This window comes from Calidris pugnax, unplaced genomic scaffold (assembly GCF_001431845.1).
Source record: "Calidris pugnax isolate Ruff unplaced genomic scaffold, ASM143184v1 scaffold56, whole genome shotgun sequence".
NCBI classification, from domain to species: domain Eukaryota; kingdom Metazoa; phylum Chordata; class Aves; order Charadriiformes; family Scolopacidae; genus Calidris; species Calidris pugnax.
In genome coordinates, this window is record NW_015090839.1 from 14,660,731 (window position 1) to 14,675,594 (window position 14,864).

Below are 14,864 nucleotides of genomic sequence, written 5' to 3' on the forward strand. Positions count from 1 at the left end.
ACCTTTTATTAATCCTTCCAATCACATGCACTCTTTATCTCCTTTCTACATACTTTGATCAAGACCAGATTTTGGATCCAGGCTACGGCCCCTAAGGTCTTTTATATAATATTTAAGATTATATTCTTTTGTAAAAGCAAACCAGATTTTCAAGTTTGGGGCACTGTTCTCTAAGTGTGTATCCAAAGGAAAAAAAGAATTCTTAGCGATTTAGAGTTAATTTAATTTCATGTGGCTTTAAAAGTCTAAAAATAAGGGCCGTGGTCTCAGCAACACATTTGAATTCAGTGGGGACTACCAGAAACCCTCAGAGGTTCTTTGAAGAACTTGCTTTTTGGAGCTGCGTATGTCTCTTGCCCGACTGTAGAGAGTGCTAAAAGGATTATCCTGGGCTCAATGGATACACCTCAAGTAGCCAAAGTTAGATGAGATAATCCCATCATAGCAGTCCAACATCCACTGTTCAAAGCACCCACTGATAACACAGCCCCAGGTTCCCACTTTTTAAACTGCTGAGTCTTTGCAGCAGAACAGGATACATTCAGATCCGTTACTGTCCAAAAATCAGCCATGGTTAAAAACATGGGCCACACGGTTTTATTTGTATCTGACCAATATGGAAGTAGCTGGGGAAATTCCAAGCATAAACGCGTTTATTTCTCCTTTCAAGCATACTGCATCTGCATTTTTAAAAAAGTATGCTTAGCATAAAAGTAGCATGGTTTTAAGCCATCCCATCAGTTTTGCTAAGTGGACCAGCTGGGTCACTCATATCAGAAATTTGTTTACTTAGCATTGTTAATAGTAAAATGTTTTTGAAAGCTCATATGCTATGGTATTTATATTACACTATTTGATGGTTTAACTACTGCTGCAAACATTCTCATTCAAGACAGATCTGAAGAAAATATCAGCAAAGGATTTTTAAATTGTGCAAAGGCATCTCCATACATAAAGCATATGGCTGATATGATCAGCTTCTCGGAGACAGTGTGTCCATTGAACAACTTTTCCTCAGATGTTTTATTAGAACTGAGTTCTCCCCTTTTTTATATTGTTTATATTTGTGCAACTGTGTGGAACTACTGCTGCTTAACCCAGCAGCTCCTTCTGTCTTTGTTGCCCTCTTTGCCTTCCTGACAATATGATCAGGTCAAACATTTAACCTCGCAGTTCAGAGATCAGCTAAGACTTGCCCTCATTTGACCCAAGTGAACAATAATAAGACCCTTTTTCCAATAGTCTTTGCCCTAACTAACCCAGCTACAATGGCAATTAACTTGGCAAGGTTTAAAGCCACTTTGAAAATTGTTCAGTGTCTGAGGAATGTTAATAGCAGAACAGCTGTTTTCAGGAATCTCACACTTTGTGTTTCTTGTATTAAGAATTTTGCTAATTCCTCCCTCATTGTTTGTGCTCATATGACATAAGATATAAACAGATCTACCGACCTCAAAAATGTGTTTTTCTTGCAAAGGGAGTAATTTCTTACAAGAAAAACAGTATTTACTTAAAATGTCTAAAAAAGTTTTGTTTTGTTTTCTGCATAAGGGTCTAATTTGGTTTCTTGAGTTTCTACTAACACATGCTTTGAGCAGGGAATTGGACGAGATGGCGTCCAAGGTCCATTCTAACCTACACTATTCCATAAGTGTCTTCAGTTGTTGAAGCAAAAGTTAGTTTAGACTCTTTTCTGCTCGGTACAGAAGAGGAACCAATTTCAGCATCCGAATCGCACTAGCCCTGACAGTTTCTCTGTCCAGTTCTAACCTGCTGCGCTCAGGAGTGGTGTATAAATCATGTTTCTCAGCACTTCTAACTCCATCCATCCAACACGAGTCCTTCCTGCATTAATGACGTGCTCCCTTCGACCAGATCAAGGCTCTACTGTGGCCTAGATAAATGCCCTTCACTTTAAGGAAAAAAAATTTTTTTGAAACATTTTATTAACTTTTGTGTTTGGAAACAAGATTAAGCTGGAGTTTCAAGCCCAGGATAGCACTTCCTGTCACTCAGTGAGAAGACAGTCTCAAATATTGCCACTCAAATGGGTTATGATGTGAATATTATATAAATCAGAAGGAAAGCCTCCCAGTTTTCCAGTGAGTTATAAAGTTTGGTTTTCCAACTCTAGAAGGTCAAGAGAGCCTAACACTGGAAACCACAGCATTCATTTACGTTGCACACTAAAACACAGTGTTAAAAATATAAGAACAGTTCCAGTAATAAGCATTCACACATTAATAAATGTGAAAATTGTATTCACCATGCAGCACTGCTGAGTATGTGCATTACAACAATATTTAGTTAACAGGACTGCACAGTACTATTTCCACAGGACTCCTGCCTTCAAGTTCCCTTTGTAGTGCTTTGGCATTCAACCTCCAGTCCAAAAACTCAGACCTCCTCAGGACTCAGCACCAGCCCAATCACCCCCCAGCCCAGCTTTCCTATACCCCAGTTCCTGGGGTCTCCACTTCCCTCCTTACAGACAGACGCTTCGAGTCTCAGTCTTGTCCACCAAGCTCCTTGTCCTAAGATACTGCTCCTACGATCACCTCTGGCCGTCTTTGTAGTGGAAACAGAGAGTTTTGTCCTTTGCACTGCCTAAGCCAGAAGAGTGCTGAGGCTGCGCTGCTTGCACTTTTGGTACCAGTCCCTGACTTGATCTACTGCAAAAAAAGCCCTGCTCACTACCAGCTTGCTCAGTACACACAGGAGTCTTTCAGAGCCGTGACTTCAGAAACCTAGTAATCCTCCTCTACTCAGCATTTGCAGACTGGGATATTTTCTTTTTTTTTTTTTTTATTTTTGTTTTCTTTTGAAAGATCCTTAATTTATTCAAGATGCAGTTCCATGGCAACAACAAAGAGCACAGGCTAGACACCTCAGTCACCCCTGCCAAATTATATGTTTCTGTTTCAGATCATTGAAATTTCACACAAAAGAGGTAACCAGCATATTTTGATATGGACAGAATGATGTATTTTCCCCTAATTTTGTTCTTGGAAATAGTCATTTTGACTGAATTTTTCCAGAAAGATTCAGCCTGAGGCAGATACCCAGTATGCAAAATTTCAGGCCAAATAGTTAAAGTTTGGCAAAGTTATAAGCAACAGAAAAATGATTTTGTCATGGAACTTCTGGGCAATTTTAATAGATGGTGCCACCAGTCCAATCTACAACACATACAAAAGGTACTTAAAATTTTATGACACTGCTGGAAATCACTAACTATTTTTTTTTCATCCCCTAGAAGTAGCTTGGTACAAATTTTCTGGATTGCTGCATTCATGAATAGTACAAGTGACTGCTGACCATAACTAAATGCATCATTGGAAGAGGGAGCTTCAACAAGGAAGAAGGACAAAGATGTCTTACAGGAATGAGCAGGTGAGGGAGTGGGCATGTGCAAATACACATATTCACAAGACTATCCACATTCTTTGCAATGTGACAAACATTTCCATAAAAGAAGATACTACTTTTAATGCAAATCGAGAGGAAGTAGAGCTTTTAAAATTACTGCCAGAGACAGCTGGATTAGAGATCCCACTGAACATTATTTGTGTTCACATGAAGATGCACATGTGAAGTTCCATACTGCTTCAAGATATATTTGTGTAAATAGCATTTTAGTATTATCAACATTCATTCTGAAATTACAATTTTTATGCATGCATACTTGCATACGTACATACACCCACTAAACAGAGCCTTTTTACTCATTTTGCATGGCAAATTCAGGAATACCTTTTTATAAGATCACTCTTTCAGCTCTTCAAAAAGCAAAGTTTATTCAGGCCTAATGTAACGCTTTTTCCTTAGGATATTGTTGAAATAGAATTTACTTGGTTAACTTGTTACATTAGTGCTTCATTTAGTATGAACAGTAGTCCTTGCACTTATTTTCAGCACTTGATTGACTAAGACTTGAACTTTCAGACATCTTTAAATTGTGCAATATAAAGTCAATGCAAAGAAACTGATTTGAATAATTTTTAATGCCTGGAAAAGCAAATCCATGGTTTATGATCAAAGGCAATGGTCACATATTGATTATTCCACTTGTGAACTTCTACTTTGATCAAGAAGAGCAAGATCTACTGAGGAGGAGATCTTTTTCTCACCCTGTCCAAATACTTCTTGTCTTCTCTGCTGTGGCATCAGGTGCAGTGATGCCACAATCCCCTATGCAATCCCCTGGTCTGCACAGGTCAGGTGTCACCAAGACAAAGAAAGCTTTCACTTACTGAGCACATATAGCGTCAGACTGGCTGAATTTATGCAGTGTGTCCACTAGTGCTTCCTGAAGCTAGCCAGTAACAAATAAAAAGTTATTTTATGCGTTATTTTCTACACTTAAAATTAGATAAAATTATAAAGTGGCTAAACTTTATCAGAATTGACAAAGGAGTTCAAGTGTTTCAAAATATTAGTTGTTAAATAACAGAATGAAATAGGCAGCAAAAGTCACTCTCTGGGCATGGTTTTGTACTGTTTCCAAAACTGTGAACAGCTAAAACACTTCAGTTTCCATTCTCACATCTCCTCTCCTTTTGTAGAGCAACTTTAACCCCTTCTCTGCTCATGCCTCCCAGCTGGAAACCCTTCTCATGGCCTCAGGACACAGAACCGTGCTTGAGGAATGCCCAGCAGCAGTGTGTCTACCCACGCTGGCAGCACCTCGCCCAGGTTGCCACTGCCAAGGCTGGAGTCAATGTTGTACCATTCAGAAAAGTAACAGATCTTTAACCTTGGTAGGTGATGGGGAATCACCTTGGGTTTGTTAAAAATATTAGGAGTTTGGTCATTTATTCCACAGAAAGAGTATGCCACAAACTTTTTAAGCTGAAGTAAAATGTTGAGATACCATACGAGGTCAAAGAGCATAAGGAAAAAAGCAGTATGCTCTGAAGGTAAAGTGACTTGTTCACGGACAAAATGAGGAAGAGTGGTATCGTGAATGTCACCCAGGGAACACTTTGCCATCTACTGTTTAAGCAGATGAGAAACACAGTCTATTTAGACAAAAGAGCAGAAGCTGATGTAGATGTAGAAGGATTAATAATGTATGATCTTACTTATCACCCACTCATAAGACCCAGGTGTTGGCATAAATACATAAGCAAGAGTGAATGGCATTGCACGTTGATTGAGAGGTACCAGTGGCGCTCTCACATCACACGTGCACAACAACCTTCCAGCAGAGAGCAGTGTGTGTACTGAAAGACCATCATGACACCATGGGAGACAGCTACAGCTGGGCCAAGCCCCCATCCTATTCTGTAAATCAACAGGTTTAGTCCTGCAGAAGGGGAAAAACTAGGCCCTCAAAAGAATTACAGGACTAAACGTTTCCTGCTCTTTCTTAGGAAGATGAACCTTGACAATGACAGATTTGTCATCCTGTAGATGTTTTGGTGCACTAAGATTCCCTGTCACAAAAGATTTACTCCACTATCCAGAAGACTGAAACACTTAAGTGCCAGGGTATTAGGGTATGTCTGCATTACATGAAGTAGTGTCATGTTTGAGATATCCAGATTATATCCAACCACCCCGCACAGTGCACTGCCAGCTCCTGCCCTCAAAGACTGGAGCTTTGTAGTCATATGGACTCTGACTCTTGGTCTAGAGAATCCTGTCTAGGCCAGAGAATCTCAGAGCAGTTATCATCACGAAATTTGTCATGATTAATATTGCATCATGATGAAATCTGCACTAAAATATGCCCCTGTAAAACTGCTTTTTTATTAAAAAAGCACAACTTCTCTCACCATTAATTTAATGATGAATGAATTTGCAAAAGTTGCATTTCAAAAGTAATATAAACTGATTTTGACAAGGTACTTTAGAATTTATAAAAACCAATGAGGACAGTGCAAGGCAAGGAAATTCCAGTCCGGAAGGGGATCAGGAGCTAAATGAGTGAGCTTTAAAGGGTCTTCCACGCAAGGAGAAGAATATTGTCATAGCGAAAGAGTATCCCTTGTCTTGGACAAAGTAGAACTGCATTTCCAAAAAAGAGGTAGCTGCATCTGTGACCTGGAAGCCTAGTTATTTTGTGAGTATAATTTTTTTTTTTTTAAGTTTTCAGTTTATTGTCAATAGCTTTGTGATCTCGGTTCTGCTGCTAACTGTTAGATGCACCTCTTCCACACAAAATTCCCACCAACCGGCATTCTTGTAGGCACTTTCAGTGAAGTGGCTCAGTATTGAAGTTCACTTCTGAGGCTTGTGAGAGTTGCTAGGTATAATCTTTTTTTTGTAGATCTCAAAAGCGAATCTACATCCAGGCCCATATACCCAATACCAGAGGCTGGCTATGGTAATTACTGGGGGGCATAGAAATAGAAACAGAAAAAAGGGGCAGTTTCCAAAGACGAGCATCAACAGAAATAATCCTCTTCTCTGGGAACAGGTTGCTATGCAGCAACATGTCCTCTGAGTCATCAGCAGAAGAAAGCAAACTGTCTTCTGTCTTGTCTACTAAAAAGATTATTCCTCAATGATTTCTCTTTTTAAGTATCTAAAATTAGCATCCATCTTATTTAACATAGATAGCTCTCTTGGGAACAAAGAAAGTTTAGTCATTAATGGTGTGCTTTCTGAAAAATTGATTTCATTGTAACAATCAGTGGGAGCAAAATGAAAGGGCTAACTTTTAATCTCCGCAGAAGTCTGTAAAAGCAAAGTCCCTGAACATTGAGTTGCTGATATTTGCTTGACACAATCTTTTCTCAAGCTACAGTATTCCTGGACAAAAGTGAATCACTTTTTCCAGGGGAGTTGAAGGCATTCAATACTTCTGAGGACTGTATTCAGTGGGAATCAGGGGGAGAAGGGCTTCAGGAGCTGGCTGAACACTACCCAATGCTCTGTATCACTTAAACGTATCAGATTATGAGCCAATACACATGTTCCTTTTCTGAGATTTCAAAAGGACATAAAAATTATGATTATAAGGCTTAGTCTAACTGACTTTTTTTTCTTAACCCAGTCATTGTCATAATAAATTTTCTGTACACTTAAGAGAAAAAGTGTGAACACATGGAGTTTTTTGGGGCAGTGGAGATTAAAGGAAAGGACTGTTTTCATAGTTATTTTAAAGCCTGGAAAACCAGCACTGGCATTAATCAGAAATCGTGCATGCCACCAACATAAATAGGATATCCATTCCTAAACAGGCTCAGGGAGAGAATTAGCCTGAATTTGTGACTCCTCTGTATGTGTGTTTGTGCAAGTATGTGTGTGGGCTTCCACAGAGTTGTGGGTTGGTTTTTTTTCTTGGTATTGTTTGAATCTCATTTTGTTGCTTCTTGTGGAATATCTATCACCAGTACAGTTGACTGAATTTTTGAAGCAATGGGAAGACACAATATCCAGTAAGTTTGTTATTAAAATAAAATTGGGAAGGATTAATGAATCTACATTATGAGATGGTGTAACTTTCCTCAGGTAGAAAGAGGGTTATCCAGCTCCCTCTCCCTCCCTCTGTCTACCTTTCTGCCTCTTATTTATTTCTCTCATTATTCTCTCTTCCTTTGAGGAAAACTTATTTTTTTTTTTTTTGCAGTGACTCCAAGGAAAGCTGTCATCTACAACAGCTCAAGTGTCAGATCTATCCTTTATAGTATTGATAGGGTTTTTTGACAAGTATTGAGCATGTAATTTCAGATGACAAAGTCAAAATAGTTAGATACTGTACCTCAAAAATCAGAACCCTATGGGTTTTGGTTTTTAATTTTTTTCTTTAGCTTCTCTGCTATGATAGTAGCAATAGTAGCAGTTAGGATAAAAAGAGTAAAAAATAGTAAAAGGCAGAAGTAATATTACCAAGCTACCAAAAAAATATCCAGCATACAGGCATGTCTACTATGCTATAGCCAACATTAAAAAACCCACAAACTACGAAAGCTGCCACCAAAATTTCTGAATAGAATAGGCATATTTTATCAAATGCACCTATTCTAAACAGCAATAATTACACAGGTGTTCTCCATTCACTGCAGGGAGGTAGATGGCAGGGCAGGAATATCTCTGAGAATTGATAGTGAAATATTGGCTTTCCATAAGTCAGTGGGAAAATTGTACTAAACTTCAGTGGGAGCAGAATTTCTGCCAAAAGTTATGAGGGTTCACATAGGGGAACAGTCTGATTACTATTTTTCTTTGAAGACCAATCTGCATTAATTGTTCTACTATGCTGGAGAACTCAAAAGCACTTTTCTTCCTGACTCAGACTATTGGATGTTGAGGCTGTCTAAGGCAGAACCACTCCTAGCTCAGACTAACATAATTTTTCATTGCAGCTCAGATTGTTTTCAAAGAAATATAGGAATCCTGCTGCTTATGCAAATGTTTCTCACAGGTTTGAGACTGCCCCTCCAAGAAATATTAAGGGGGCTAATTTACAAAGGGGCTGGATTTTATTCTTTAATTCTGCATCAGCTGGGACAGTGAAGCTGGGAAGTAGTGTAATACAAGTCATAAAAGGTAATGAGAAGACAGTAGTACAGTTGGCAAAGTATTTGCTGCTTTCGTAGGCAAGGAAATGTAATAACATCCTCCACAATTTGCAATCTCCAGTTCCTCACCTTAATGAAACACCTTCTGTATAGTGGACAATTTGCCTTTTATGGAAAAACACTTCATAATGACTTTGTTACCAGCCACAATAAAATAGATAGCTGACTCCATAAAGACTGGCCTCCATAAAGGCAAAGATTTCCTGTGCTGTAGGAATACCGAGAGCCAAGGTTTAATTAGAAGAGACTGGCCAGGGCATGCCTTTTGAAGCTTGTTTCTTTGCTGTTCTGAAAAAAGCAGCATCTTCCCTTATCTAATTCCCTACAGGCATATTTATGAAGAAGACACCCACCAGCTTCAAGATACACGTGCCTTGTCAGCCAGAGCGGGATGATAGATGCCTACTGCTGCACCAGAGCAACAGAGAGAAACATTTCAATCTAGCTGGTTAGCTGTCCATCCACTCCGCATTCTGTACAAAATCAGAACCACAAAGCCTCTGCTGTCGAAGGTTTTGCACTGACAACATTTTTCATGGAAATAAAGGTTTCACTTCTCTCAACTTGAGGTTGAACAGGAAGAAAGAAAGGTTTGAAAAAGCAAGTAGACCTGTTACTTCGTCTGTTTTCCCATTCCCTGTAAGACACTTCCAGTAGTTCAAGTTGCTAAGGACCTCTGCGAGAAAAAGCACTTTTAAGTGAGAGAAAGAAAAGACGCTTGTGACCTGTATTTTCCATATAGATAAACAGAATCTTGGATTAGTTTGGGTTGGAAGGGACCTTTAAAGGTCATTTAGTTTGACCCCCCCATGCAATGAGCAGGGACATCTTCAACTAGATCTTCCCAGTCACAGAGGTAAGGCTGACAGGTCAGTACTTCTCAGTGTTCTCCTTTCTACCCTTTTGTCCTGGTTTGACAAAATGGCTGCAATATTTCCCCATTCCAGTCACCAGGAACTTCACCTGACTGCCATGACTTTTTCAAATATTCTGGAGAGTGGCTTGACAACGCAGGCCTATGGGATGCATTTTGTCAGGTCCCATAGACTTATTTATGTTCAGGTTCCTCAGGTGGTAATGAACCTGATCTCTTACAGTGGGAGGGACTTTGCTACCCTAGTCCCTGCTCTGTAGTGTGGGAAGAGAGGTTGCCAGTAAAGACTGAATCAAAAGTTGTTGAGTACCTCAGCCTTCTCCTCATCTGTTGTTACCAGTTTGTCAGTCTTGCTCATCACCTTCCTTTTCTGGCTGACATACCTGTAGAAGACCTTCTTATTATAAATGACCTTGCCATGTTCAGCTCCAGCTGCACCTTGGCCTTCCTGACCCCATCCCTACACCACTGGGCAGTGTACCTATACTCTTCCCAGGATACCTGTCCCTGCTACCACTGCCTGTGCAATAGTAATGCATGCTAAATTACCCATTAATGAAATCTGGTGCCTCACCATTATATAAGCTTTGACTGTTAGTTTGAAATTAAAAAAAAAACAGGACCAAAAAAAAAAAAAGAAAGATCTTTTCAGTTTAGAGTTGAAATAATGACAATATTCTATTTCAGTGTGAATAGCACAAGTTCTGCAGGACCATATTGCACATTTTGGACGCCTGTTTTTCTTAGTTTTGCCATAGCTGAAAAGAACTAGGAATAGATGTTTACTACACATATATTTTACAGCTGACATTAAATAGAATGCTTTAACTTTCACCTGAAAAATATATTAGTGCTTTCAGTTGCGTGTAAAAGATCTGTCTATGGAAGCAGATAATGTTTTAGGAAGCTGCCATATAAACTTGCTCTTTAATGACTTCAGTGTGCCTGAAGGCTAGCAGGAAGAGGAATGTGCAGTAAGTAACCCTGTTCTGATCAAATGAGTTTATCAATTAACACTAAACAATGTAGGAACTATGATACTTTTCCGTATATAGTACCAAGATGCTGTTTTCAGCAAGCAGAAGATTTGCTTTTTCACTGTTATTGTAGAGGACAAGTTTGAGCACAGGATGTGAGATCTCAGTGCCTCCTACACTCTTTCTGATATCCTAAAAGAAATAGGATTAATAAAAATACTCAAGGGCATGCTAGCAGATCCCACCTTTATTCCATCACCAACTAATCTCTATTATTCATGGAGAGTAGAAATTTTACGCGTTGTACCTCTGAAATGCATCTAGAGAAGAGCACCAATGCTCATTACTGAACTGACTGATACCAGTGCTGCACTATACTCACTGCCTTTTGCAGCCATTCCTTTTCTTGTTCATGTTTAATCCCTTCAAATTACTGGAAAAGTAATGGACTGAGCAGGCAGTAAGACACAGCATGTTGCACTCTGTCCCTCTGTCCTTAACATAAACACAGAGTTATATCTTTCTGATTACACAGGAAACTCTAGGGAGAGCCAGCTCTCTTCATCTCATATGAATGAAACTTTCATTAAGGCCGATAAAAATGTTGAACTCACATGAAAGAAACTAGAGCCCCTAACCTGAGAAACAAACACTTCTGTCTTTTGCCGTTAGCAGACCTATGAGGATATTGGCCTATGAGCTCATGAAAGAAGAACTCTGAAAACAGGAGGTCAACAGACTCACAGTATTTCCTGTTTCCTGGCTGAGAGCTCTCCTACTGGGGCTAACTATTGCCCCTTGCCGATTTCCTGACTTGCCATAACCAAACTCCCCTGCTCACCTCCCTGTCATATAAGCTGATGGAGAAGGTCTCCCCCTGGAGTTCTCCTTTATTTGGCTCTTCACTTCTTTGCCAAACTAAACTTTCTTACAGGCTTCCCCAATTTCTCCTGCTACTCGCAGGGTTTAGTGAAGCCATGAATGTTTGGCTCAGCAATGACTAACTTGACCCAGATCACATTAATATGTTGACTTGACAAATTAAAGACAAGTGCACTATTCACCATCTCTTTACCTGTTTATCTCTTTCAAAAGGCTGCCAAATGGCTGTCATTAGTTAATGGCAGAGATGCTGATTTCTTCATCAACAATCCATGTGTCTTAACCTTTCTTTTTAGTTAAGTAAAACAGTAAGATTATTAAGCTGTTAAGAGTTGCCTTCAAAATAATCCCAGTCAACAGAAGACATTTCAACCATGTAATTTCAACTGTGTATGACACTGGACAATCTGCCCTAACAAGTTCAGAGTTCCTTTGAGAAGCAGATTGAACTAGTTGACCTTCAGAGCGAAATTCCAATGTAAATTACAATATGAATCAATGAGTTAAGATATATTCTTCTCTTTAGCATCCCTCTATTGAATATTATAAGCCACTCCCACTTAAGTTGCAGGCTTGTGTGACTTCCATATGGAGGATGTGATATAGCTCTTACACAGCTGTAGACCTCTAAGTTTTACAGCATCTGGCGTCTTTAGAATCAAGCCTCGAAGTTTTATAATACTGAAGGTCTCTGAGAAACTATACAGAACATACCATAACCCCTGGAATCCTAAACCAAAATAACTAAATCAATCCTATGGTATTATAGCCTGGGTACATGGATTCACAACACAAGGATTATAGAATCACACCCCGTACTATGATTTCATTACTAGCACCAAAGCTGAGACCGATGTGTGTGTTTGTGGCCATATACCCTATGGTAACCAGAGCATGGAGATTTAAAGCAGCCACAATGGTGAAAATGGGAAGAAAGAGAACACCTTAAAAACACAACTTGAGGGTGGTTTCTGTTAATTAAGAAATTGTTGTGGTTGTATCCGTGGTTTATCTTCTGGTTTTTTGGTTACAGAATTTACTTGCTACAAAGTTTTGGCAACCAAAATTGAGCCTGCAGTTATCTTTAAAATATTAAATATAACACACAAAACCAGATTCTGGAAGTTTTAGTCATCCTGAATAGAGTCTAGATAGAGCAACTAGAATCAAAGGCATGCCTTGAGGAGTAAGCTGCAGCTCAGTTTGAGCCAGTGTGGCAAAATGAGACTCATAAAGACCTACTAAGTGAAAGAAGTAAAATCTTGACTAATGAGCTTTACACTATGTGAGTCAATTAACTGTTGGCTATAGCAGGTCATTTTGGGGGGAACATAAGCAGTTTGTTTGTGTTTTGATCCAGGACTGCTACCTTTCACCAAAATACCTACATTTTAAAGTCACATTTTTCCCACTTCTTTTTTGCATCTTTAGATTGCAAGATGATAGTGGGGAGTACCTAAAGAAAATCATTACCTATCAAAATTTTTCAAAATCAAAAAGAAAACAGTCTTGGATTTTTTAAAGTATTTTGTGCTTCTTATTCATTGAATGGCTTGGAAACATTAGTGATTTACCTTTTGTGAGAATACTTAACACACAAACCAGAATACTCTGGCAAGTTACTTTAAAAAATAGCTTTTGTAACCAATTATTTTTTTTTTTTGCCTGTGCACACTAAACACTACTCTGAGTAGACTGCTGGCTGGATGCCATTCAGACATGTAAAGGCACCAAGACTGTGAAATAAATAATCTTAATAATTTTATCAGGCATTTTATGTTGCAGCATGTTTGAAAACACTGAAGGAAAGTAGATTAATGGGTCTTTTTATCTAGCTGTTTTTAAAATAATTGCAGCGTAAGCCAAGTAAAATGAAGGTTCCCTCTTAGAAATCTATGTTAACCCAACCTTTTATCCATTGCTGTTCTCAACAACATCAACAGTGAGTCATAGCTATTTTCCCCCCTCAAAATTAGCAGTGGTATCCATGTACAACCCTCATACACAACTGAAGATAAGAGGGTCAGTTTTTAATTCTTGATCAGATTTCTCTGTGGTTCTTTGTAGTCAGACCAATAAGAATGGTATTGGAATCCATAATAAGAAAACTTTAAAAGTATATCAGACTGGTTTTGGCAATTAAATGTGAATACAACTGTGAATCAAACATTCATCTTCATATACAACTGGTCCATAACATATTACTACCGCAGGACAGAAGACTTAGTCACAAGAATATTGAACATTGACTGCTGTTTAAACTACTGCATCTGCACTGTTTTGTAAACTGTCCCAAGGGGTTGACCAGAGACTGAAATAAATGTCTGTATGTGATACTTGCCTTGCTCAAGATAGGCCATGCTTATGTTCCAGAGAGAAGGTAGGAAAACTCCAAACTCACACTAAAATGCAGCCCTGCAAAATCAGGGCTTCCAGCTCTCCTATCAGCCTGTGCAATGATAAGCTCAAGCAGAAGAGCTAAGGATGGTTTTGTGCTGAAGAATATTTGGAGTCCATTCTAAACTCTGGCATTACCTAACTTTTAGACAATCTGAGCTGAGGCTAAATGCAGACTGCTGTCCCAGACACCATGTTATAGGTCTCACAAACATCCTGAAATTCATACTGCAGCTATGCGGTAGACACAACTTCTGAGGTTCAAATGTGACCCAAAGAACAATGGCTTAAGCACCAATTTAAATGCCAAAAATATACTGAAACATCCTGGAAAATAATAAAGAAAACTTGGCCCTTCATTTTTCATTGGTTTTGCTCTTCATACTTGTGTATTTGGAGTTTTTCTTATTATTTTCCTTCAGTTGACAGTATAACTTTGTTTATGCTCATACAGCTATTTACCTTGTTTAGTAAATCAGCAGTAACTTAATGAACCAAGTCTACTCTCATTTAATTTGGCTTGACATTAATGACTTCATAACAAACTCAACAGGTACAGAGCAGAGAAAGCTAAGTCAAGATGATGCCTAGTCATCTGTCATTGCTTTAAATTGCACAATGTATCAGAATTTGCATTCAGACAAAATAAACTTCCATTTTTTTTGGTAGCTTGTTACATTCACTTTCACTGATGCAAATGTCTCTGCAAGATCACAGTATCACAGACTCATTCAGGGTGTGAGGGACCTCAGAGAGGTCTGTAGGGCAGCCTCCTGCTCAAAGCAGGGTCCACACTGGATTCAAATCAGGTTGTTCAGCTCCACAGCCTCTCTAGTTTACCAGTTCCAAAGAAAAGTCATTCCCATGGAGACAGGTTTTCCTTATATCTAGTTGAAACTCCCTGTTTTAATTTATTATCATTGTTTCTCATTCTGCTGCTGTGCAGCTCAGCCTTGCTCTGTCTTCCTAGTAACCTTCTTGCTGGAAGGTAGGTACTGGAAGGTTGCTATTAAAAGTTGTCTTGTGTGCAGACTGAACCAGCCCAGTTCCCTCAGCCTCTCCTCTCTGGGTAAATGCTCCAGGCTCCAGCCATCTTGGTGGCTCTCTGCTGAGCTTGCTGCAGTTTATCAATGTCTGTCTTGTGTTGGAGGCCTATAACTGGATGCACTGCTCCACATGGAAGCTAATGAGTGTTGACTAAAG